This window comes from Chiloscyllium punctatum, chromosome 17 (assembly GCF_047496795.1).
Source record: "Chiloscyllium punctatum isolate Juve2018m chromosome 17, sChiPun1.3, whole genome shotgun sequence".
NCBI classification, from domain to species: Eukaryota; Metazoa; Chordata; class Chondrichthyes; order Orectolobiformes; family Hemiscylliidae; genus Chiloscyllium; species Chiloscyllium punctatum.
This window is the reverse complement of record NC_092755.1, coordinates 29,198,046-29,222,288: the sequence shown is the minus strand read 5'-3', so window position 1 is coordinate 29,222,288 and position 24,243 is coordinate 29,198,046.

Below are 24,243 nucleotides of genomic sequence, written 5' to 3'. Positions count from 1 at the left end.
TCAGAGAGAGGGGGAACAGAGAGGGGGGGCAGAGAGATGAGGGGACAGTGAGAGAGGGGTTCAGAGAGAGGGCAACAGAGAGAGTGGGCCAGAGAATGGGTCAGACAGAGGGGATCTGAGAGAGGTGGACAGGGAGACAGGGGTTCGGAGATAGAGGGGGCAGAGAGAGGGCGACAGAGAGAGGGGGACAGAGAGAGAAGGACAGAGAGAGTTGAACAGAGAGAGGGGTCAGAGAGAGGGGAACAGACAGAGGGGTGATAGAGGGGGACAGAGAGAGAGGTGGACAGAGAAAGGGGGGACAGAGAGAGGAGGAACAGAGAGATGGGGGACAGAGAGAGGAGGACAGAGAGAGGGGGATAGAGAGAGAGGGGACAGAGAGTGGGTGAGATAGAGGGGGTCAGAGAGAGTGGAACAGAGAGAGAGGGGGACAGAGAGTGGGGAACAGAGAGAGTGGGGTACAGAGAGAGGGGTGATAGAGGGGGACAGACAGAGAGGTGGACAGAGAAAGGGGGAACAGAGAGAGGAGGGACAGAGAGACGGGGGACAGAGAGAGGGGGACAGAGAGACGGGGATAGAGAGGGGACAGAGAGTGGGGGAGATAGAGGGGGTCAGAGAGAGTGGAACAGAGAGAGAGAGGGGGACAGAGAATGGGGAACAGAGAGAGGGCTGATAGAGGAGGGACAGGGAGAGAGAGGGAGACAGAGAGAGAGGGGACAGAGAGAGAGAGGGGGGACAGAGAAAGGGGGGACAGAGAGAGGAGGGACAGAGAGACGGGGACAGAGAGAGGGGGACAGAGAGAGGAAGAGGGGTGTCAGAGAGAGGGGGGACAGAGAGGGTGGACAGATAGAGGCATAACAGAGAGGGAGGACAGAGAGAGGGGGAACAGGTAGAGGGGGGACAGAGAGAGAGAGGGGGACAGTGAGGGGCCAGAGAGAGGGCGACAGAGAGAGGAGGCAGAGAGAGGGAGACAGAGGGGGGGAACAGAGAGACGGTGACAGAGAGGAGGCAGCGAGAGGGCGAGAGAGAGAGTGGACACAGAAAGGGGGCAGAGAGAGGGAGGGAGAGAGAGAGAGAGGGAGAGAGAGAGGGGTGACAGAGAGAAGGAGGAAAGAGAGAGGCGGACAGAGGGAGGGGGACAGAGACGGTGACAGAGGGGGGCAGAGAGATAGTGACAGAGGGAGGAGGAGATAGAGGGGGTCAGAGGGAGGGGGGCAGAGACGGAGGCTCAGAGAGTGGGCGAGATAGAGGGGGTCAGAGAAATGGCGACAGAAAGATGGGGAGATAGAGGGGGACAGAGAGAGGTGGAGATGAAGGGGGTCAGAGAGAGGGGGACAGAGAGAGGGGCACAGAGAGAGGGGCACAGAGAGTGGGGGAGATAGAGGGGGTCTGAGAGAGAGGGGGACAGAGAGAGGGGGACGGGGGGAGAGAGAGAGAGGGACAGAGAGAGATGCGGGTGGGAGAGAGAAACTGTCAGAGAGAGGCGGATGGGAGAGAGAGGGGACAGAGAAATGGCGACAGAAAGATGGGGAGATAGAGGGGGACAGAGAGAGGGGGACAGAGAGAGGGGGAGATGAAGGGGGTCAGAGAGAGGGGGACAGATGGAGAGGCAAAGAGAGTGGGAGGTAGAGGGGTTCAGAGAAAGTGGGACAGAGAGAGGGGCACAGAGAGAGGGGCACAGAGAGTGGGGGAGATAGAGGGGGTCTGAGAGAGAGGGGGACAGAGAGAGGGGGACGGGGGCGAGAGAGAGAGGGGCACAGAGAGAGATGCGGGTGGGAGAGAGAAGCTGTCAGAGAGAGGCGGATGGGAGAGAGAGGGGGACAGAGAGAGGGGGAACAGAGAGAGAGGGGGGCAAAGAGGGGGGATAGAGAGGCGGGTTGGAGAGAGAGCGGGACCGAGAGAGGGGGAGATAGAGGGGGTCAGAGCGAGAGGGACAGAGAGAGGGGTAGAGAGAGATGGGGTCAGAGAGAGTGGGACAGAGTGAGGAGGACAGAGAGAGCGGGGGACAGAGAGAGGGGAAAAAGAGAGAGGGGGCAGAGAGAGGGGACATAGAGAGGGGGGCAGAAAGGGGGGGCATAGAGAGGGGGGCATAGAGAGGGCGGGAACAGAGAGAGGGGCAAAGAGAGAGTCGGGTGGGAGGGAGAGGGTGACAGAGAGAGGGCGAGAGAAAGAGGGGCAGGTAGTAGGCGTCAGAGAGAGGGGTACAGAGAGAGGGGCGCAGAGAGTGGGGGAGATAGAGGGATTCAGAGAGAGGGAGACAGAAAATGTGGGAGTTAGAGGGGGTCAGAGAGAGGGGGACAGAGGGAGGGGGACAGAGAGAGGCGCACAGAGAGTGCGCGAGATAGAGGGGGTCAGAGAGAGAGGGACAGAAAGACGGGGAGATAGAAGGGGACAGAGAGAGTGGGACAGAGAGAGGGGGAGATAGGGGGGTCAGAGAGAGGGGGACAGAAGGAGCAGGAGGTAGATGGAGTAAGAGAGGGGTACAGAGAGAGGGGCAGAGAGAGAGGGGCACAGAGAGTGGGGGAGATAGACGGGGACAGAGAGAGTGGGACAGAGAGAGGTGGGAGATAGGGGGGGTCAGAGAGAGGGGGACAGAAGGAGCAGGAGGTAGAGGGAGTCAGAGAGGGGTACAGAGAGCGGGGCAGAGAGAGAGGGGCACAGAGAGTGGGGGAGATAGACCGGGACAGAGAGAGCGGCAGAGAGAAATGGGGGCAGAGAGAGTGGGACAGAGTGAGGTAGGGTCAGAGAGAGAGGGGGACAGAGGGAGGTGCACAGAGAGTGGGGGAGATAGAGGGGGACAGAGAGAGGGGACAGAAAGACCCGGAGTTAGAGGGGGACAGAGAGAGGGGGACAGAGACAGGGGGAGATCGAGGGGATCAGAGGGAGGGGGTCAGATGGTGGGGCACAGGGAGTGGGGGAGATAGAGGGGGTCAGAGAGAGGGGGAAGAACGAGTGGGAGGTAGAGGGAGTCAGAGAGAGGAGGACAGAGAGAGGGGCACAGAGAGAGGGGCACAGAGAGTGGTTGAGATAGAGGGGGACAGAGAAAGAAGGGACAGAGCGAGGGGCACAGAAAGTTGGGGGCAGAGAGAGTGGGGCAGAGTGAGGGGGTCAGAGAGAGTGGGACAGAGAGAGGGGGGAACAGAGAGTGGGGGAAAGAGAGACGGGTGGGAGGGAGAGAGAGGCAGAGAGAGGGCAACAGAGAGAGGGGCCAGAGAGTGGGATAGATAGAGGGGGTCAGAGAGAGGGGGACAGGGAGAGGGGAAGTTAGAGGGGGTCGGAGAGAGAGGGTGCAGAGAGTGGGGGAATTGAGAGAGTGGGGGACAGAGAGAGAGGGGGACAGGGGGCAGAGAGAGAGGGGACAGAGAGAGGGGGACAGAGATAGGGGGACGATGGGGACAGAGAGAGGGGGACAGAGAGAGAGGCAGGTGGGAGAGAGAGGGAGTCAGAGAGAGGCGGGTGGGGGCGGGACAGAGAGGGGGGAAATTGAGAGCGAGACAGAGATGGGGGGACAGAGAGAGAGGGGGACAAAGAGCGGGGACAGAGAGAGGCGGGTGGGAGAGAGAGGGGGACAGAGTGAGGGGGACAGAGAGTGGGGGAGATATAGGGGGTCAGAGGGAGATGGGGACAAAGAGGGGGGATAGAGAAAGGCGGGTGGGAGAGAGAGGGGGACAAAGAGGGGGGGACAGAGAGAGGGGGAGATAGAGGGGTTCAGAGGGAGAGGGACAGAGAGAGGAGCACAGAGAATGAGGGAGATAGAGGGGGACAGAGAGAGAGGGGGGCAAAGAGGGGGATAGAGAGAGGCGGGTGGGAGAGAGGGGGACAGAGAGCGGGGAGATAGAGGGGGTCAAAGGGAGAGGGACGGAGAGAGGGGCCCAGTGAGTGGGGGAGATAGAGGGGATCAGAGAGAGGGGACAGAAAGAATTGGAGGTCGAGGCGATCAGAGATGGGGCACAGAGAGAGGGGCACAATGAGTTGGGGAGATAGAGAGGCACAGAGAGAGAGGGGCAGAGAGAGAGGGGTACAGAGAGATGGGGGCAGAGAGAGTGGTAGAGAGTGACGGGGTCAAAGAGAGAGGGGGACAGAGAGAGGGGAAAAAAGAGAGGGGGGCAGAGAGAGGGGGGCATAGAGAGGGGTGCAGAAAGTTGGGTGCATAGAGATGGGGGCATAGATGGGGGAACAGAGAGAGGGGCAAAGAGAGAGGCGGGTGGGAGGGAGAGGGGGGCAGAGAGAGGGCGAGAGAAAGAGGGGCAGGTAGTAGGCGTCAGAGAGAGGGGCACAGAGAGTGGGGGAGATAGAGGGAGTCAGAGAGAGAGAAGGGGGATATAAAATGTGGGAGGTAGAGGGGGTCAGAGAGAGGGAGACAGTGGGAGGGGGACAGAGAGAGAGGCACAGAGAGTGCGGGAGATAGAGGGGGTCAGAGAGAGGGGACAAAAAGACGGGGAGATAGAGGGGGACAGAGAGAGGAGGACAGAGAGAGGGGGCGATAGAGGGGGTCAGAGAGAGGGGGACAGAAGGAGCTTGAGGTAGAGGGGGTCAGAGAGGGGTACAGAGAGCGGGGCACAGAGAGAGGGGCACAGAGAATGGGAGAGATAGACGGGGACAGAGAGAGAGGGACGGAGTGAGAGCTGCAGAGAGAGATGGGGGCAGAGAGAGTGGGACAGAGTGAGTAGATCAGAGAGAGAGAGGGGGACAGAGAGAGAAGGATAGAGAGAGAGGGGCAGAATCAGGGGGGCATAGAGAGTGGGGCATAGAGAGGGGGTCAGAGAGAGGGGGGACCGGGGGGGGAAAGAGGGAGGCGGTGGGAAGGGGTCAGAGAGAGGGGGATAGAGAGAGAGGGGCAGAATCAGGGGGGCATAGAGAGTGGGGCATAGAGAGAGTGTCAGAGAGAGGGGGGAACAGAGAGAGGGGGACAGAGGGAGAGGGACAGAGAGAGAGGAATAGAGAGTGGGTGAGATAGAGGGGGTCAGAGAGAGTAGGACAGAAAGACGCGGAGATAGAGGGGGACAGAGAGAGGGAGACAGAGAGAGGGGAGATCGAGGGGGTCAGAGGGAGGAGTCAGAGGGTGGGGCACAGGGATTGGGGAGGTAGACGGCGTCAGAAAGAGGGGGACAGAAAGAGTGGGAGGTAGAGGGAGTCAGCGAGAGGGAGTCAGGTAGAGGGGGACAGAGACAGGGGCACAGAGAGAGGGGCACAGAGAGTGGGGGAGATAGAGGGGAACAGAGAGAGAGGGGACAGAGAGAGATGGGCAGAGAGAGATAGGGGCAGAGAGAGTGGGACAGAGTGAGGGGGTCAGAGAGAGAGGGGCACAGAGGGAGGGGGGAAAAGAGAGTGGGGGAAAGAGAAAGGCGGGTGGGAGGGAGAGGGAGGCAGAGAGAGGGCGACAGAGAGAGGGGCACAGAGAATGGGGTAGATAGAGGGTGTCAGAGAGAGGGAGGCAGAGAGTGGGGTGATTGAGAGAGTTGGGGACAGAGAGAGAGGGGGACAGGGGGCAGAGAGAGAGGGGGCAGAGAGAGGGCGACAGAGAGGGAGGCAGAGAGCGGGAGAGAGAGAGAGTGGACAGAGAGAAGGGGCAGAGCGAGGGCGACAGGGAGGGGGCCAGAGAGAGGGGGACAGAGAGAGGCGGCAGAGCAGGGGACAGAGAGAGGGGGACAGAGAGATGTCCGGTGGGAGAGAGAGGGGGACAGAGAGGGGGAACAGAGAGTGCGGGCCAGAGGGGGGGGGACAGAGAGAGAGGGGGTTTGAGAGAGGGCGACAGAGAGAGGGGGCAGAGAGCGGGGGAGAGAGAGGCGGGTGGGAGAGAGTGGGGATCAGAGAGAAGGGGACAGAGAGAGGAGGACAGAGAGTGGAGGAGATAGAGGGGGTCAGAGAGAGAGGGACAGAGAGAGAGGGGACCGAGAGAGAGGGGGACAGAGAGAGAGGGGCAGAATCAGGGGGGCATAGAGAGTGGGGCATAGAGAGCGGGTCAGAGAGTGGGGGGGACAGAGAGAGAGGGACAGAGGGAGAGGGACAGAGAAAGAGGAACAGAGAGTGGGGGAGATAGAGGGGGTCAGAGAGAGGGGGACTGAAAGACGCGGAAATAGAGGGGGACAGAGAGAGGGGGACAGAGAGAGGGGAGATCGAGGGGGTCAGAGGGAGGGGTCAGAGGGTGGGGCACAGGGATTGGGGGAGGTAGATGGCGTCAAAGAGAGGGAGACAGAAAGAGTGGGAGGTAGAGAGAGTCAGCGAGAGGGAGTCAGGGAGAGGGGGACAGAGAGAGGGGCACAGAGAGAGGGGCACAGAGAGTGGGGGAGATAGAGGGGAACAGAGAGAGAGGGGACAGAGAGAAAGGGGCAGAGGGAGATAGGGGCAGAGAGAGTGGGACAGAGTGTGGTGGTCAGAGAGAGAGGGGGACAGAGGGAGGGGGAAAAGAGAGTGGGGGAAAGAGAAAGGCGGGTGGGAGGGAGAGGGAGACAGAGAGAGGGCGAGTGGGAGAGAGTGGGGTTCAGAGAGAGGGCGACAGAGAGAGGAGGATAGAGAGTGGAGGAGATAGAGGGGGTCAGAGAGAGAGGGACAGAGAGAGAGGGGACAGAGAGAGAGGGGGCAGAGAGAGGGGGAACAGAGAGAGGAGGGGACAGAGAGAGAAGGGGCAGAGAGAGTTGTACAGAGAGAGGGCGACAGAGAGTGGGGGAGATAGAGGAGGTCAGAGAGAGGGGGACAGAAGAGGGGGAGATAGAGGGGGACAGAGAGAGGGGGAGATGTATGGGTCAGAGAGAGGGGGACAGAGGGAGGGGCACATAGAGTGGGTGAGGTAGAGGGGGTCAGAGAGAGGGGAGTGAGAGATGTGCACAGAGAGAGGGCCACAGAGATTGGGGGAGATAGAGGGGGGCAGAGAGAGAGGGGACAGAGAGAGAGGGACAGAGAGAGATGACGGCAGGGAGAGCGGGACAGAGCGAGGGGATCAGAGAAAGAGGGGAACGGAGAAAGTGGGCAGAGAGAGGGGGGCATAGAGAGGGGGAAGAGAGAGGGGGGAACTGAGAGAGGGGGAAATAGAGAGGCGGGTGGGAGGAAGATGGGGGCAGAGAGAGGACGACAGAAGTGGGTGCAGATAATGGGGGTCAGAGAGAGGGGGACAGAGTGAGAGGCACAGAGAGTGGGGGAGATAGAGGGGAACAGAGAGGGAGGGGGCAGAGAGACAGGGGTAGAGAGAGATGGGGCAGAGAAAGTGGGACAGAGTGTGGGGGTCAGAGAGAGAGGGGGACAGATAGAGGAGAAAAAAGAGAGAGGTGGCAGAGAGGGAGAGGCATATAGAGGGGGGCAGAAAGAGTGGGGCATAGAGAGGGGGGCATAGGGAGGGAACAGAGAGAGGGGCAAAGAGATAGGTGGGTGGGAGGTAGAGGGTGCAGAGAGAGGGCGACAGAAAGAGGGGCAGGTAGTGGGGTTCAGAGAGAAGTGGCAGAGAGAGGGCGACAGAGAGGGGGGCAGAGAGAGCGGGAGAGAGAGAGAGGGGACAGAGTGAGAGGGGACAGAGAGAGATGAACGGGGGGACAGAGAGAGGGGGTCAGAGAGAGGCGGTTGGGAGAGCGAGGGGGATAGAGAGAGGGGGGACAGAGAGAGGGTGAGATAGAGGGGGTCCGAGGGAGAGGGAGAGAGAGGGGCACAGAGAGTGGGGTAGATAGAGGGGGTCTGAGAGAGAGGGGGACAGAGAGGGACAGAAAGAGGGGGTCAGAGAGAGGGCAACAGAGAGAGTGGGACAGAGAGTGGGTCAGATAAAGGGGGTCTGAGAGAGGGGGACAGAGATAAAGGCGGTACAGAGAGGGCGACAGAGAGAGGGTGACAGAGAGAGGAGGACAGAGAGCGAGGAACAGAAAGAGAGAGGATCAGAGAGAGGGGGACAGAGAGAGAGGGACAGAGAGAGAGAGACAGAGAGAGGGGAACAGAGAGGGGGGGTCAGAGAGAGGGGAACAGAGAGAGGGGGACAGAGAGAGGGGTGACAGTGAGTGGAGGACAGAGAGAGGGGGACAGAGAGAGTGGCGACAGAGAGAGGGGGGAACTGAGAGACGGGGACAGAGATTGGGGGAGATAGAGGGAGTCAGAGAGAGTGGAACAGAGAGAGAGGGGGCAGAGAGAGAGGGGGGAGAGAGAGGAAGAGGTGGGGTCAGAAAGAGGGGGGCAGATAATGTGGGCAGATAGAGGCTGGACAGAGAGGGAGGACCGAGGGAGGGGGAACAGTTAGAGGTGGGGACAGAGAGAGAGAGGGGGACTGAGAGACGGTGAAAGAGAGGGAGCAGAGAGAGGGAGATAGAGAGAGTGGGGCATAGAGAGCGGGTCAGAAAGTGGGGGGGACAGAGAGAGAGGGACAGAGGGAGAGGGACAGAGAGAGATGAACAGAGAGTGGGGGAGATAGAGGGGGTCAGAGAGAGGAGGACTGAAAGACGCGGAAATAGAGGGGGACAGAGAGAGGGGGACAGAGAGAGGGGAGATCGAGGGGGTCAGAGGGAGGGGTCAGAGGGTGGGGCACAGGGATTGGGGGAGGTAGATGGCGTCAAAGAGAGGGGGACAGAAAGAGTGGGAGGTAGAGAGAGTCAGCGAGAGGGAGTCAAGGAGGGGGGACAGAGAGAGATGCACAGAGAGAGGGGCACAGAGAGTGGGGGAAATAGAGGGGAACAGAGAGAGAGGGGACAGAGAGAGAGGGGCAGAGGGAGATAGGGGCAGAGAGAGTGGGACAGAGTGAGGTGGTCAGAGAGAGAGGGGGACAGAGGGAGGGGGGAAAAGAGAGTGGGGGAAAGAGAAAGGCGGTTGGGAGGGAGAGGGAGACAGAGAGAGGGCGAGTGGGAGAGAGTGGGGTTCAGAGAGAGGGCGACAGAGAGAGGAGGACAGAGAGTGGAGGAGATAGAGGGGTTCAGAGAGAAAGGGACAGAGAGAGGGGGGGGAAGAGAGAGGAGGGGACAGAGAGAGAGGGGCAGAGTGAGTGGGACAGAGAGAGGAGGGGACAGAGAGAGAAGGGGCAGAGAGAGTTGTACAGAGAGAGGGCGACAGAGAGTGGGGGAGATAGAGGAGGTCAGAGAGAGGGGGACAGAAGAGGGGGAGATAGAGGGGTACAGAGAGGGGGGAGATGTATGGGTCAGAGAGAGGGGGACAGAGGGAGGGGCACAGAGAGTGGGTGAGGTAGAGGGGTCAGAGAGAGGGGAGTGAGAGATGTGCACAGAGAGAGGGGCACAGAGAGTGGGGGAGATAGAGGGGGACAGAGAGAGAGGGGACAGAGAGAGAGGGACAGAGAGAGATGACGGCACAGAGAGCGGGACAGGGAGGGGGGGTCAGAGAAAGAGGGGAACAGAGAGAGTGGGCAGAGAGAGGGGGGCATAGAGAGGGGGAAGAGAGAGGGGGGAACTGAGAGAGGGGAAATAGAGAGGCGGGTGGGAGGAAGAGGGGGGCAGAGAGAGATCGACAGAAGGAGGTGCAGATAGTGGGGGTCAGAGAGAGCGGGGCAGAGTGAGAGGCACAGAGAGCGGGGGAGATAGAGGGGAACAGAGAGGGAGGGGGCAGAGAGACAGGGGTAGAGAGAGATGGGGGCAGAGAAAGTGGGACAGAGTGTGGGGGTCAGAGAGAGAGGGGGACAGATAGAGGAGAAAAAAGAGAGAGGGGCAGAGAGGGAGGGGCATATAGAGGGGGGCAGAAAGAGTGGGGCATAGAGAGGGGGGCATAGTGAGGGAACAGAGAGAGGGGCAAAGAGATAGGTGGGTGGGAGGTAGAGGGTGCAGAGAGAGGGCGACAGAAAGAGGGGCAGGTAGTGGGGGTCAGAGAGAAGTGGCAGAGAGACGGCGCCAGAGAGGGGGACAGAGAGAGCGGGAGAGAGAGAGAGGGGACAGAGTGAGAGGAACAGAGAGAGATGTACGGGGGGACAGAGAGAGGGGGTCAGAGAGAAGGCGGTTGGGAGATCGAGGGGGATAGAGAGAGGGGGAACAGAGGGCGGCACAGGGAAAGGTAGACAGAGAGAGAGAGGAGGACAAAGAGGGGGGATAGAGAGAGGCGGGTGGGAGAGATAGGGGGACAGAGAGAGGGGCAGAGAGAGTGGGGTAGATAGAGGGGGTCTGAGAGAGAGGGGGACAGAGTGGGACAGAAAGAGGGGGTCAGAGAGAGGGCAACAGAGAGAGTGGGACAGAGAGTGGGTCAGATAGAGGGGGTCTGAGAGAGGGGGACAGAGATAAAGGCGGCACAGAGAGGGCGACAGAGAGAGGGCGACAGAGAGAGGAGGACAGAGAGCGAGGGACAGAAAGAGAGAGGATCAAAGAGAGAGAGACAGAGAGAGAGGAACAGAGAGAGGGGGGTCAGAGAGAGGGGAACAGAGAGAGGGGGACAGAGAGAGAGGTGACAGTGAGTGGGGGACAGAGAGAGGGGGTCAGAGAGAGGGGCGACAGAGAGAGGGGGGACTGAGAGACGGGGACAGAGAGTGGGGGAGATAGAGGGGGTCAGAGAGAGTGGAACAGAGAGAGAGCGGGCAGAGAGAGAGGGGGGAGAGAGAGGAAGAGGTGGGGTCAGAAAAAGGGGGGCAGATAATGTGGGCAGATAGAGGCTGGACAGAGAGGGAGGACCGAGGGAGGGGGAACAGTTAGAGGTGGGGACAGAGAGAGAGAGGGGGACTGAGAGACGGTGAAAGAGAGGGAGCAGAGAGAGGGCGACAGAGAGAGGGGGACAGAGAAAGAGGAGACAGAGAGAGGGGGAGAGAGAGAAGGGGAGAGAGAGAGGGTTGACAGAGAGAAGGAGGACAGAGAGAGGCGGACAGAGGGGGGACAGAGACGGTGACAGAGAGGGGGCAGAGAGAGGGTGACAGAGAGAGGGGGACCGAGAGAGGGAGGCAGAAAGAGAGGGGACAGAGAAAGTGGTGGGCAGAGAGTGGGGCAGATAGAGGAGGGCAGAGAGAGGGGGGACAGAGAGAGACGGCACAGAGAGTGAGGGTCAGAGGGAGTGGTACGGAGTGGGGGAGAGAGAGGGGTCCCGAGAGAGTGGGACAGAGAGGGGGGGGACAGAGAGAGGTGGCAGAGAGGGTGAGATAGAGAGGGGGACAGAGAGAGAGGCGGGTTGGAGGGAGAGGGAATCAGAGAGAGGCGGGTGGGAGAGAGAGGGAGACAGAGAAAGGGGAAACAGAGTGTGCGGGACAGAGAGAGAGGGGGGACGGAGAGAGAGGGGTTTAGAGAGAGGGCGACAGAGAGAGGGGGAAGAGAGCGGGGGAGATAGAGAGGTGGGTGGGAGAGATTGGGGGTCAGACCGAGGGTGACGGAGAGAGGAGGGCAGAGAGTGGAGGAGACAGAGGGGGTCAGAGAGAGAGGGGGCAGACAGAGGGGGTCAGAGAGAGGGGAGAGAGAGGGGGGGTCAGAGAGAGGGCGACAGAGGGAGGGGGAGATAGAGGGGGACAGAGAGAGAGGGAGTCAGAGAGAGAGAGTGGGCAGAGAGAGGAGGACAGAGAGGGGGGGCAGAGAGAAAGGGGGGGCAAAGAGTGAGGGCGACAGAGAGAGTTGTACAGAGAGAGGGCGACAGAGAATGGGGTTGATAGAGGGGGAAAGAGAGAGAGGGGTCACATGGAAAGGGGACAGAGAGAGGGGGGCAGAGAGAGGGACAGAAAGAGTGGGAGATAGAGGGGGACAGAGAGAGGGGGAGATGTAGGGGGTCAGAGAGAGGGGGACAGAGGGAGGGGCACAGAGAGTGGGGGAGACAGAGGGGTCAGAGAGAGGGGGACAAAAAAGTGGGAGGTAGAGGGGGTCAGAGATAGCGGCACAGAGTGTGGTGCACAGAGAGTGGGGGAGATAGAGGGGAACAGAGAGAGAGGGGGCAGAGAGAGAGAGGGGTTGAGAGAGATGGGGGCAGAGAGAGTGGGACAGAGTGAGGGTTCAGAGAGAGAGGGGGACAGAGACAGGGGGGCATAGAGAGTGGGGGCAGAAAGAGGGGGGCACAGAGGGGGCTCATAGAGAGGGGGAACAGAGAGAGGGGCAAAGAGGGAGGCGGGTCGGGAGGAGAGGGGGGCAGAAGAGGGCGACAGCAAGAGGGGCATGTAGTCGCGGTTGGAGAGAGGGGGACAGAGAGATGTGCACAGAGAGTGGGGAGAGAGAGAGGGGATCAGAGAGGGGGGACAGAAAATGTGGGAGGTAGAGGCGGTCAGAGAGAGCGGCAGAGAGGGAGGGGGACAGAGAGAGATGCACAAAGAGTGCGTGAGATACAGGGGGTCAGAGGGAGGGGGACAGAAAGATGGGAAGGTAGAGGGGGACAGAGAGAGGGGGAGGTAGAGGGGGTCAGAGAGAGTGGGACAGAAGGAGCAGGAAGTAGACGGGGTCAGAGAAGGCTACAGAGAGCGGGGCACAGAGAGAGGGGCACAGAGAGTCGGGGAGATAGAGAAGGACAGAGAGAGAGAGGGACAGAGAGAGAGCGGCAGAGAGAGAAGGGGCAGAGAGAGTGGGACAGAGTGAGGGGGTCAGAGAGAGAGGGGAACAGAGAGAGGGGGAAAGAGAGAGGCCGGTGGGAGGGGGTCAGAGAGAGGTGGACAAAGGGAGGGGGACAGAGAGAGTGGCACAGAGAGTGGGGGAGATACAGGGGGTCAGAGAGTGGGGGACAGAGAGAGAGGGAGATAGAGGGGGACAGAGAGAGGGGGAGATAGAGGGGGACAGAGGGAGGAGAACAGAGAGACGTGGACAGAGTGAGGGGGCAGAGAGAGAGGGGAACAGAGAGAGGGGGACGGAGAGAGAGGCGGGTGGGAGAGAGAGCGGGACAGAGAGAGAGGGGGACAGAGAAAGAAGGGGAAAAAGAGGTGGGATAGAGGGAGACGGGTGGGGGAGAGAGGGGGCAGAGAGAAGGGGACAGAGGGAGGGGGAGATAGAAGGGGACAGAGAGAGAGGGGGACAGAGAGAGTTGTACAGAGAGAGGGCGCTAGAGAGAGGGCGACAGAGAGTGGGGAAGATAGGGGGGACAGAGAGAGAGGGGGGACAGAGGGAGAGGGGGCAGAGAGAGGGGGACGGAAAGACGGGGGCACACAGGGGGGTCAAAGAGAGGGGGGAACAGAGAGAGGGGCAAAGAGAGAGGCGGGTGGGAGGGAGAGGGGGCAGAGAGAGGGCGACAGAAAGAGGGGTAGGTAGTGGAGGTCAGAGAGAGGGGGACAGAGAGAGGGCTGCAGAGTGTGGGGAGATAGAGAGCATCAGAGAGAGGGGGACAGAAAATGTGGGAGGTAGAAGGGGACAGAGAGAGGGGGAAAGAGAGAGGGTGGGGACAGAGAGGGGGGACAGAGAGAGAGGGGGACAGAGAGAGAGGGGGGAACAGAGAGATGGAGGCCAGAGAGAGGGGGGGGGATAGAGAAAGGGGGACAGAGAAAGAGTGGGGCAGAGAGAGAGTGGGGGAGACAGAGAGGGGCAGAGAGAGAAGGGGGCAGAGAGAGAGGGGGACAGAGAGAGAGGGGCAGAGAGAGATGGAGGCAGACAGAGGGGGACAGAGTGAGGGCGCAGAGAGACGGGGTCAGAGAGGGGGACAGAGACACTGGGACATAGAGGGGGTCAGAGAGAGCGGCACAGTGGGAGGGGGAAAGAGAGAGGGGCACAGAGAGTGCGTGAGATAGAGGGGGTCAGAGGGAGGGGGACAGAAAGATGGGAAGGTAGAGGGGGACAGAGAGAGGGGGAGGTCGAGGGGGTCAGAGAGAGTGGGGACAGAAGGAGCAGGAAGTAGACGTGGTCAGAGAAGGGTACAGAGAGTGGGGCACAGAGAGAGGGGCACAGAGAGTCGGGGAGATAGAGGGGGACAGAGAGAGAGGGACAGAGAGAGAGCGGCAGAGAGAGATGGGGGCAGAGAGAGTGGGACAGAGTGAGACGGTCAGAGAGAGAGGGGAACAGAGAGAGGGGGAAAGAGAGAAGTGGTGGGAGGGGGTCAGAGAGAGGGGGACAAAGGGAGGGGGACAGAGAGAGGGGCACAGAGAGTGGGGGAGATAGAGGGGGTCAGAGAGTGGGGGACAGAAAGACGGGGAGATGGGGACAGAGGGGGGACAGAGAGAGGGGGACATAGAGGTGGTCAGAGGGAGGGGGACAGAGGGTGGGGCACAGAGAGTGGGGAGATAGAGGGGAACAGAGAGAGAGGGGACAGAGTGAGGGCGCAGAGAGAGATGGGGGCAGAGAGAGTGGGACAGAGTGAGGCGGTCAGAGAGAGAGGTGGACAGAAAGAGGGGGACAGAGAGAGGGCGGAACAGAGATTGGGGGAATGAGAGAGGCCGGTGGGAGGGAGAGGGAGGCAGAGAGAGGGCGACAGATAGAGGGGCACAGAGAGTGGGGTAGATCGAGGGGGTCAGAGAGAGAGGGGGGCAGAGAGAAATGGAGGCAGACAGAGGGGGACAGAGTGAGGGGGCAGAGAGACGGGGTCAGAAAGGGGGACAGTGACACTCTGATATAGAGGGGGACAGAGAGAGACGGACAGAGAGTGGGGGACAGAAAGTGCGGGACAGAGAGAGGAGGACAGAGTGTGGGAGAGAGTGGGTTTCTGAGAGAGGGAGCAGAGAGAGAGGGACAGAAAGAGGGGGGCAGAGATAGGGGGGGCAGAGAGAGGGGGACAGAGAGAGAGGGGTCAGAGAGAGAGGGCACAGAGAGTGAGGGTCAGACATTGGTGTACAGAGTGGGGGAGAGAGAGGTGTCCAGAGAGAGTGGGACAGAGAGGGGGGGACAGACAGAGGGGGCAGAGAGGGGGAGAGAGAGAGGGTGACAGAGAGAGAGGCGGGTGGGAGAGAGAGGGGATCAGAGAGAAGCGGGTGGGCGAGAGAGGGAGACAGAGAGAGGGGGAACAGAGAGTGCGGGACAGGGAGAGGGGGGTGACAGAGAGAGAGGGGTTTAGAGAGAGGGCGACAGAGAGAGGGGGCAGAGTGTGGGGGAGAGAGAGAGGTGTGTGGGAGAGATTGGGGGTCAAACCGAGGGTGACGGAGAGAGGAGGAGAGAGAGTGGAGGAGACAGAGGGGGTCAGAGAGAGAGGGGGAAGACAGAGGGGGTCAGAGAGAGGGGAGAGAGAGAGAGAGGGTCAGAGAGAGGGCGACAGAGGGAGGGGGAGATAGAGGGGGACAGAGAGAGAGGGGGTCAGAGAGAGAGGGGGCAGAGAGAGGGGGCAGAGTGAGTGGGGACAGAGAAAATTGTACAGAGCGAGGGCGACAGAGAGAGGGCGAGAGAGAGTGGGGGAGATAGAGGGGGACAGAGAGAGAGGGGTCAGAAAGAGAGGGGGCAGAGAGAGGGGGACAGAAAGAGGGGGAGATAGAGGGGGACAGAGAGAGGGGGAGATGTAGGGGGTCAGAGAGAGAGGGACAGAGGGAGTGCGACAGAGAGAGGAGGACAGAGAGCGTAGGACAGAAAGAGAGAGGGTCAGAGAGAGAGGGACAGAGAGAGAGGGGGTCAGAGAGAGAGGGGGCAGAGAGAAGGTGACAGAAAGAGGGGGGACAGAGAGAAAAGGGGGCAAAGAGAGAGGGCGACAGAGAGAGTTATACAGAGAGAGGGCGACAGAGAGAGGGCGACAGAGAGTGGGGGAGATAGAGGGGGAAAGAGAGAGGGGGGACAGAGGGAGAGGGGGCAGAGAGAGAGGGACAGAGAGAGACGGGAGAGAGGGCGACAGAGGGAGGGGGAGATAGAGGGGGACAGAGAGAGAGGGGTCAGAGAGAGAGAGAGGGGGCAGAGATAGGATGACAGAAAGAGGGGGGGACAGAGAGAAAGGTGGGCAAAAAGACAGACCGACAGAGAGAGCTGCACAGAGAGAGGCCGACAGAGAGAGGGCGACAGAGAGTGGGGGAGATACAGGGGGACAGAGAGAGAGGGGTCAGAGGGAGATGGGGCAGAGAGAGGGGGGCAGAGAGAGGTGGACAGAAAGAGTGGGAGATAGAGGAGGACAGAGAGAGGGGGAGATGTAGGGGGTCAGAGAGAGGGGGACAGAGGGAGGGCGACAGAGAGAGGAGGACAGAGAGCGTAGGACAGAAAGAGAGAGGGTCAGAGAGAGAGGGGACAGAGATAGAGGGACAGAGAGAGAGAGAGACAGAGAGAGAGGAACAGAGAGAGGGGAGTCAGAGAGAGGGGGTCAGAGAGAGGGCGACAGAGGGAGGGGGAGATAGAGGGGGACAGGGAGAGAGGGGGTCAGAGAGAGAGAGGGGGCAGAGAGAGGATGACAGAAAGAGGGGGGGACAGAGAGAAAGGTGGGCAAAAAGACAGACCGACAGAGAGAGTTGGACAGAGAGAGGGCGACAGAGAGAGGGCGACAGAGAGTGGGGGAGATAGAGGGGAAAGAGAGAGGGGGGACAAAGGGAGAGTGGGCAGAGAGAGGGGGACAGAGAGAGGGGGACAGAGAGGGGCGCACAGAGAGTGGGGGAGATAGAGGGGGGCAGAGAGAGTGGAACATAGAGAAAGTGGGACAGAGAGAGAGGGGGAGAGAGGGTGGGCAGCTAGAGGCAGGACAGAGAGGGTGGACAGAAGGAGGGGTAACAGATAGGGGTGGGGACAGAGAGAGAGAGGGGGACTGAGAGACGGTGAAAGAGAGGGGACAGAGAGAGGGCGATAGAGAGAGGGGAGAAGAGAGAGAGGGCAGAGGGAGGGGGGACAGAGAGACGGTGACAGAGAGAAGGCAGAGAGAGGGCGACAGAGAGAGGGGGACAGAGAAAGAGGAGACAGAGAGAGGGGAGGGAGAGAAGGGGGAGAGAGAGAGAGGGTTGACAGAGAGAAGGAGTACAGAGAGAGGCGGACAGAGGGTGGACAGAGACGGTGACATAGAGGCGGCAGAGAGAGGGTGACAGAGAGAGGGGGACCGAGAGACGGAGGCAGAAAGAAAGGGGACAGAGAAAGAGGGGGGCAGAGAGTGGTGCAGATAGAGGGGGGCAGAGAGAGGGGGGACAGAGAGAGGGGGGACAGAGAGAGAGGGCACAGAGAGTGAGGGTCAGAGAGAGGAGTACAGAGTGAGGAAGAGAGAGGGGTCCAGAGAGAGTGGGACGGGGGGGGGGGAGAGAGAGGGTACAGAGAGGGTGAGAGAGAGAGGGGGACAGAGAGAGAGTGGTCAGAGGGAGAGGGGGCAGAGAGAGGGGGGCAGAGAGAGAGAGGGACAGAAAGAGAGGAGATAGAGGGGGACAGAGAGAGGGGGAGATGTAGGGGGTCAGAGAGAGGGGGACAGAGAGTGGGGGAGATAGAGAGGGTCAGAGAGTGGGTGACAGAAAGACGGGGAGATGGGGGGACAGCAAGGGGGGACAGAATGAGGGGGTCAGAGAGAGAGGGGAATAGAGAGAGGGGGACAGAGAGACGGGGCCAAGAGAGAGGAGAATAGAGACGGGGTCAGAGAGAGGGGCACAGAGATAGGGGCGCAGAGAGTGGTGGAGATAGAGGGGTCAGAGAGAAGGGGACAAAAAAAGTGGGAGGTAGAGGGGGTCAGAGATAGGGGCACAGAGTGTGGGGCACAGAGAGTGGGGGAGATAGAGGGGAACAGAGAGAGAGGGGGCAGAGAGAGAGAGGGGTTGAGAGAGATGGAGGCAGAGAGAGTGGGACAGAGTGAGGGTTCAGAGAGAGAGGGGGACAGAGAGAGGGTAAAAAAGAGAAAGGGGGCAGAGATAGGGACACAGAGTGTGGGGCACAGAGAGTGGGGGAGATAGAGGGGAACAGAGAGAGAGGGGCAGAGAGAGAGGGGTTGAGAGAGATGGGGCAGAGAGAGTGGGACAGAGTGAGGGTTCAGAGAGAGAGGGGGTCAGAGAGAGGGGAAAAAAGAGAGATGGGGCAGAGACAGGGGGTCATAGAGAGTGGGGGAAGAAAGAGGGGTGCACAGAGGGGGGTCATAGAGAGGGGGGAACAGAGAGAGGGGCAAAGAGGGAGGCGGGTGGGAAGGAGAGGGGTGCAGAGAGAGGGCGACAGCAAGAGGGGCAGGTAGTGGCGGTCAGAGAGAGGGGACAGAAAGAGGTGCGCAGGGAGTGGGGAGATGGAGGGGATCAGAGAGGGGGAGACAGAAAATGTGGGAGGTAGAGGGGGTCAGAGAGAGAGGCACAGAGGGAGGGGGACAGAGAGAGGCTCACAGAGAGTGCGTGAGATAGAGGGGGTCAGAGGGAGGGGGACAGAAAGATGCGAAGATAGAGGAGGACAGAGAGAGGGGGAGGTAGAGGGGGACAGAAGGAGCAGGAAGTAGACGGGATCAGAGAAGGGTACAGAGAGCGCGGCACAGAGAGAGCGGCGCAGAAAGTCGGGGAGATAGAGGGGGACAGAGAGAGAGGGACAGAGTGAGGGCGCAGAGAGAGATGGGAGCAGAGAGAGTGGGGCAGAGTGAGAGGGTCAGAGAGAGGGGGACGGAAAAAGCGGGACAGAGAGAGGGCGGAACATAGATTGGGGGAAAGAGAGAGGCCGGTGGGAGGGAGAGGGAGGCAGAGAGAGGGCGACAGAGAGAGGGGAACAGAGAGTGGGGTAGATAGAGGGGGTCAGAGAGTGGGGGACAGAGAGAGGGGGAGATAGAGGTGAACAGAGAGAGGGGGAGATAGAGGGGGACAGAGGGAGGAGAACAGAGAGACGTGGAAAGAGTGAGGGGGCAGAGAGAGAGGGGGACAGAGAGAGGGGGACAGAGAGAGAGGCGGGTGGGAGAGAGAGCGGGAGAGAGAGAGAGGGAGACAGAGAAATAAGGGGAAAAAGTGGTGGGATAGAGGGAGACGGGTGGGAGAGAGAGGGGGCAGAGAGAAGAACAGAGGGAGGGGGAGATAGAGGGGGACAGAGAGAGAGGGGGACAGAGAGAGAGGGGCCAGAGAGAGGTGGGACAGAGAGAGGGGCTACACAGAGAGAGGGGGCAGAGAGAGAGGGCGACAAAGAGAGTTGTACAGAGAGAGGGCGATAGAGAGAGGGCTACAGAGAATGGGGAAGATAGAGGGGGACAGAGCGAGAGGGGGACAGAGGGAGAGGGGGCAGAGAGAGGAGGACAGAGGGAGAGGGGGCAGAGAGAGGGGGACAGAAAGACGGGGGCACAGAGGGGGGTCATAGAGAGGGGGGGAACAGAGATAGGGGCAAAGAGAGAGGCGGGTGGGAGGGAGAGGGGGGCAGAGAGAGCACGACAGAAAGAGGGGCAGGTAGTGGAGGTCAGAGAGAGGGGGGCAGAGAGAGGGCCACAGAGTGTGGGGAGATAGAGAGCATCAGAGAGAGGGGGACAGAAAATGTGGGAGGTAGAAGGGAACAGGGAGAGGGGGAAAGAGAGAGGGTGGGGACAGAGGGGGGGGGGACAGAGAGAGAGGGGGACAGAGAGAGAGGGGGGAACAGAGAGATGGAGGCCAGAGAGAGGGGGGACAGAGAGAGGGGGACAGAGAGAGAGTGGGGGAGAGAGAGAGTGCGGCAGACAGAGAGGGGCAGAGAGAGATGGGGGCAGACAGAGGGGGACAGAGAGAGAGGGGCAGAGAGAGCTGGAGGCAGACAGAGGGGGACAGAGTGAGGGGGCAGAGCGATGGAGTCAGAGAGGGGGACAGAGAGACTGGGATATAGAGGGGGACAGAGAGTGGGGGACAGAGAGTGGGGGACAGAGAGAGTGGACAAGAGTGGGGGTCAGAGAGAGGGGGACAGAGTGGGGGAGAGAGAGGGTTTCTGAGAGAGGGAGCAGAGAGCGAGGGGAACAAGAGAGAGGGGGACAGAGAGTGGGCAGCAGAGAGAGAGTGGGGCAGACAGAGAGGGGCAGAGAGAGATGGTGGCAGACAGAGGGAGACAGAGTGAGGGGGGCAGAGAGAGGTCGACAGAGAGGGGGGACAGAGAGAGAAGGGGGCAGAGAGAGAGGGGAACAGAGAGAGAGGGGCAGAGAGAGATGGAGGCAGACAGAGGGGGACAGAGTGAGGGGGCAGAGAGTCGGGGTGAGAGAGGGGGCAGAGAGACTGGGATATAGAGGGGGAAAGCGAGAGGGGCACAGAGAGTGGGGGACAGAGAGAGGGGGACAGAGTGGGGGAGAGAGAGGGTTTCTGAGAGAGGGAGCAGAGAGAGAGGGGGACAAGAGAGAGGGGGACAGAGAGTGGGCAGCAGAGAGAGAGGGACACAGAGAGAGAGGGGGACAGAGAGAGGGGGACAGAAAGAGGGGGGACAGAGAGAGGGAGAACAGACTGTGGGGGAGATAGAGGGGGTCAGAGAGAGAGGGGTTCAGGGAGAGAGGAGGACAGAGAGAGGGGTGACAGAGAGAGGGGGGATAGAGAGAGGCGAGTGGATGGGAGTGGGGCAGAGAGAGGGCGACAGAGAGAGGGGCACAGAGAGTGGGTGATATAGAGGGGGTTAGAGAGAGAGGGGGACAGAGAGAAAGGAGGATAGAGAGAGGGGGGAAGAGAGAGGAGGGTGGAAAGGAGAGGGGGCAGAGACAGTGCGGCAGAGAGAGGGATAAAAGAGTGGGGGAGATAGATGGGGTCAGAGAGAGGAGGACAGAGGCAGGGGGATATAGATGAAGACAGAGAGAGGGGGACAGAGAGTGGTGGAGAGAGAGAGTGGGTCGGAGAGAGACGGAGCAGAGAGAGGGCGACAGAGAGGGGGGCAGAGAGCGGGGGAGAGATAGAGGGGACAGAGAGAGAGGGAAAGAGAGAGGGCGACAGAGAGAGTGGCACAGAGAGAGGCGGACAGATAGAGAGAGGCGGACAGAGAGAGGGGATCAGAGAATGGAGGAGAGAGAGGGGGAAGGGGCGGGACAGAGAGAGAGGAGGAGAGAGAGAGTGGGAACAGAGAGAGGGGGTACAGAGAAAGGGGGGACAGAGAGAGACTGGGGGACAGAGAGAGAGGGGGACAGAGAGAGGGAGACAAAAAGAGGGGAACAAAAAGAGGGGCAGATAGAGGGTTCATAGAGAGGGTGACAGAAAGAGAGGGAGGTAGAGGGGGTCAGAGAAAGGGGGGCAGAGAGAGGGGAACAGAGATGGGGGAGATAGAGGGGGACAGAAAGAGAGGGGACATAGAGAGAGAGAGGGGACAGATTGAGAGATGCGGACAGAGAGAGGGGGTCAGAGAATAGGGAGACAGAGGGGGGGAGGGACAGAGAGAGGGGGGACAGAGAGAGGGGGGACAGAGAAAGGGGGGACAGAGAGAGAGTGGGGGATAGAGAGAGAGGGGGACAGAGTGAGAGGGGGACAGAGAGAGAGGGGACAGAGAGAGCGCGGACAGTAAAGTGGGGGAGATAGAGGTGGTCAGAGAGAGGAGGACAGAAAGAGGGGGAGGTAGAGGGTGTCAGAGAGAGGGGGACAGAGAGAGAGGCACAGGGAATGGGCGGGATAGAGGGGGACAGAGAGAGAGAGGTGGACAGAGAGATAGGGTCAGAGAGAGAGGCGGACAGAGAGTGGGGGAGATAGATGGGGTCAGAGAGAGGGGGGACCGAGAGAGAGGGGACAGAGAGAGAGGGGGACAGAGGAGAGTGGTACAGAGAGAGGTGGACAGAGAGAGGGGGACAGAGAGGGGGTTAGAGATAGAGAGTGGGGGACAGAGAGAGAGGGGGAGAGAGAGAGTGGGTGACAGAGAGAGGGGGGACAGAGAAGGGGGGCAGAGAGGGGGGCATAGATTTGGGGGGACTGGGAGATGGGGGGACAGTGAGACGGGGGACAGAGAGAGGGGGGACAGAGAGAGGGGGCAGACAGAGAGGGGAAAGAGAGAGGGGGCAGAGAGAGGGCGACAGAGAGAGGGGCACAGAGAGTGGAGGAGATAGAGGGAGAAAGTGAGAGGGGGACAGAGAGAAGGTGATATAGAGGGAGAAGCGAGAGAGGGTGTCAGAGGGAGAGGGGGACAGTGAGAGAGGGGGACAGAGTGGGAGGGAGACAGAGAGAGAGCGTGGCAGAGGTGGGGGGCAGAGAGAGAGGGGACAGAGAAAGAGGGGGACAGAGAGAGGGGGGGACAGAGAGAGAGGGGGCAGAGAGAGAGAGGGTCACAGAGAGAGAGAGGGGGACAGAGAGAGAGGGGGACAGAGAGAGGGGGGAAGAGAGAGGCGCGTGGAAGTGAGAGGGGGGCAGAGAGAGGGCGACAGCGAGAGGGATACAGAGAGTGGCGGAGATAGAGGGGGTCATAGAGAGGGGGACAGAGGCAAGGGGATATAGAGGGGGACAGAGAGAGGGAAACAGAGAGTGGTGGAGAAAGAGGGGTCATAGAGAGACGGAGCAGAGAGAGGGAGACAGAGGGGGGGCAGAGAGAGGGGGGACAGAGAGAGGGAGACAGAGAGAGACGCGGGTGGGAGAGAGAGGGGGTCTGAAAGAGGCGGGTGGGAGAAAGAGGGCGAAAGAGAGAGGGGCACAGAGAGAGGGACACAGAGAGAGGGGCACAGAGAGATAGGCACAGAGAGAGGGGGGAGATAGAGGGGGTCACCGAGAGGGGGACAGAGAGAGTGATACAGAGAGGGGGGAGATTGAGGGGGACAGAGAGAGGAAGAAACAAAGAGGGGGACAAAAAGAGGGGGAGGTAGAGGGAGTCAGAGGGTGGGGGACAGAGAGAGATGCACAGAGAGTGGGGAAGAGAGAGAGGGTCAGAGAGAGGGTGACAGAAAGAGGGGGAAGTAGAGGGGGTCAGAGAAAGGGGGACAGAGAGAGGGGCACAGAGAATGGGGCAGATAGAGAGTGACAGAGAGAGAGGGGACAGATGGAGAGAGACGGACAGAGAGAGTGGGTCAGAGAGTGGAGGAGAGAGAGGGTGACGGGGGGGACAGAGAGAGGGGAGGCCAGAGAGAGTGGGGACAGAGAGAGGTGGTACAGAGAAAGAGGGTGCAGAGAGAGTGGACGACAGAGAGAGAGGGGGACAGAGAGAGGGGGGCAGAGAGAGAGGGGACAGAGAGAGAGCAGACAGAGAAGTGGTGGAGATAGAGGGGGTCAGAGAGTGGGGGACAGAAAGAGGGGGAGGTAGAGGGGGTCAGAGAGAGGGGGACAAAGAAAGATGCACAGAGAGTGGGGGAGATAGAGGGGGACATAAAGAGAGGGGACAGAGGGAGAGAGGGGGACAGAGAGAGGGGGTCAGAGAGAGGGGGGCAGAGAGAGGGGACAGAGAGAGGGGGTACTGAGAGATGGGGAACAGAGACAGGGGTGGACAGAGAGAGGGGGACCTGGAGAGAGGGGGACAGAGAGTGGGGGAGAAAGAGGGAGTCAGAGAGAGGGGGAACACAGAGGGGGGCCAGAGAGAGGGGGCAGAGAGAGGGGCGGCAGAGAGGGAAGTATAGAGGGGGATATAGAGGGGGACAAAGAGAGAGATACAGAGAGTGGTGGAGAGAGAGGGGGTCAGTGAGAGACGGAGCAGAGAGAGGGAGATAGAGGGGGGACAGAGAGAGGGGGGACAGAGAGAGGGGGACAGAAAGGGGTGATATAGAGGGGGTCAGAGAGAGAGAGGGACAGAGAGATAGGGGGACAGAGAGAGGGGGAAAGAGAGAGGAGGGTGGAAGGGAGAGGGGGCAGAGAGAGGGCGACAGACAGCGAGATAAAAGAGTGGGGGAGATAGAGGGGGTCAGAGAGAGGGGGACAAAGGCAGGGGGATATAGAGGGGGACAGAGAGAGGGGGACAGAGAGTGGTGGAGAGAGAGGGGGTCGGAGAGAGTCGGAGCAGAGAGAGGGCGACAGAGAGGGGGGCAGAGAGCGGGGGAGAGATAGAGGGGACAGAGAGAGAGGTACAGAGAGAGGGCGACAGAGAGAGGGGGCAGAGAGAGAGGGGGACAGAGAGAGAGGTGGGTGGGAGAGAGAGAGGGAGTCCGAGAGAGGCGGGTGGGAGAAAGAGGGCGAAAGAGAGAGGGGCACAGAGAGAGGGGGACAGAGAGAGGGGTACAGAGAGAGGGGAGATAGAGGGGGACAGAGAGAGGGAGACAAAAAGAGGGGGAAAAAAGAGGGGGAGATAGAGGGGTCAGAGAGAGGGTGACAGAAAGAGGGGGAGGTAGAGGGGGTCAGAGAAAGGGGGGCAGAGAGAGGGGCACAGAGAATGGGGGAGATAGAGGGGGACAGACAGAGAGGGGACAGAGAGAGAGAGAGGGGACAAATAGAGAGAGGCGGACAGAGAAGTGGGAGAGATAGAGGGGTTCAGAGAGAGGGGGACAGAAAGAGGGGGAGGTAGAGGTGGTCAGAGACAGGGGGACAGAGAGAGGGGCACAGGGGGTGGGGGAGATAGAGGGGGACAGAGTGAGAGGGAACAGAGAGAGAGAGTGGGACAGAGAGAGGGGGACAGAGAGACGGGGTCAGAGAGATAGGGACAGAGAGAGGGGGACAGAGAGAGGGGGTACATAGAGGGGGGGCAGAGACAGTGGTGGACAGAGAGAGGGGGGCAGAAAGAGAGGGGGAAAGAGAGAGAGGGGAACAGCGAGAGAGGGGAC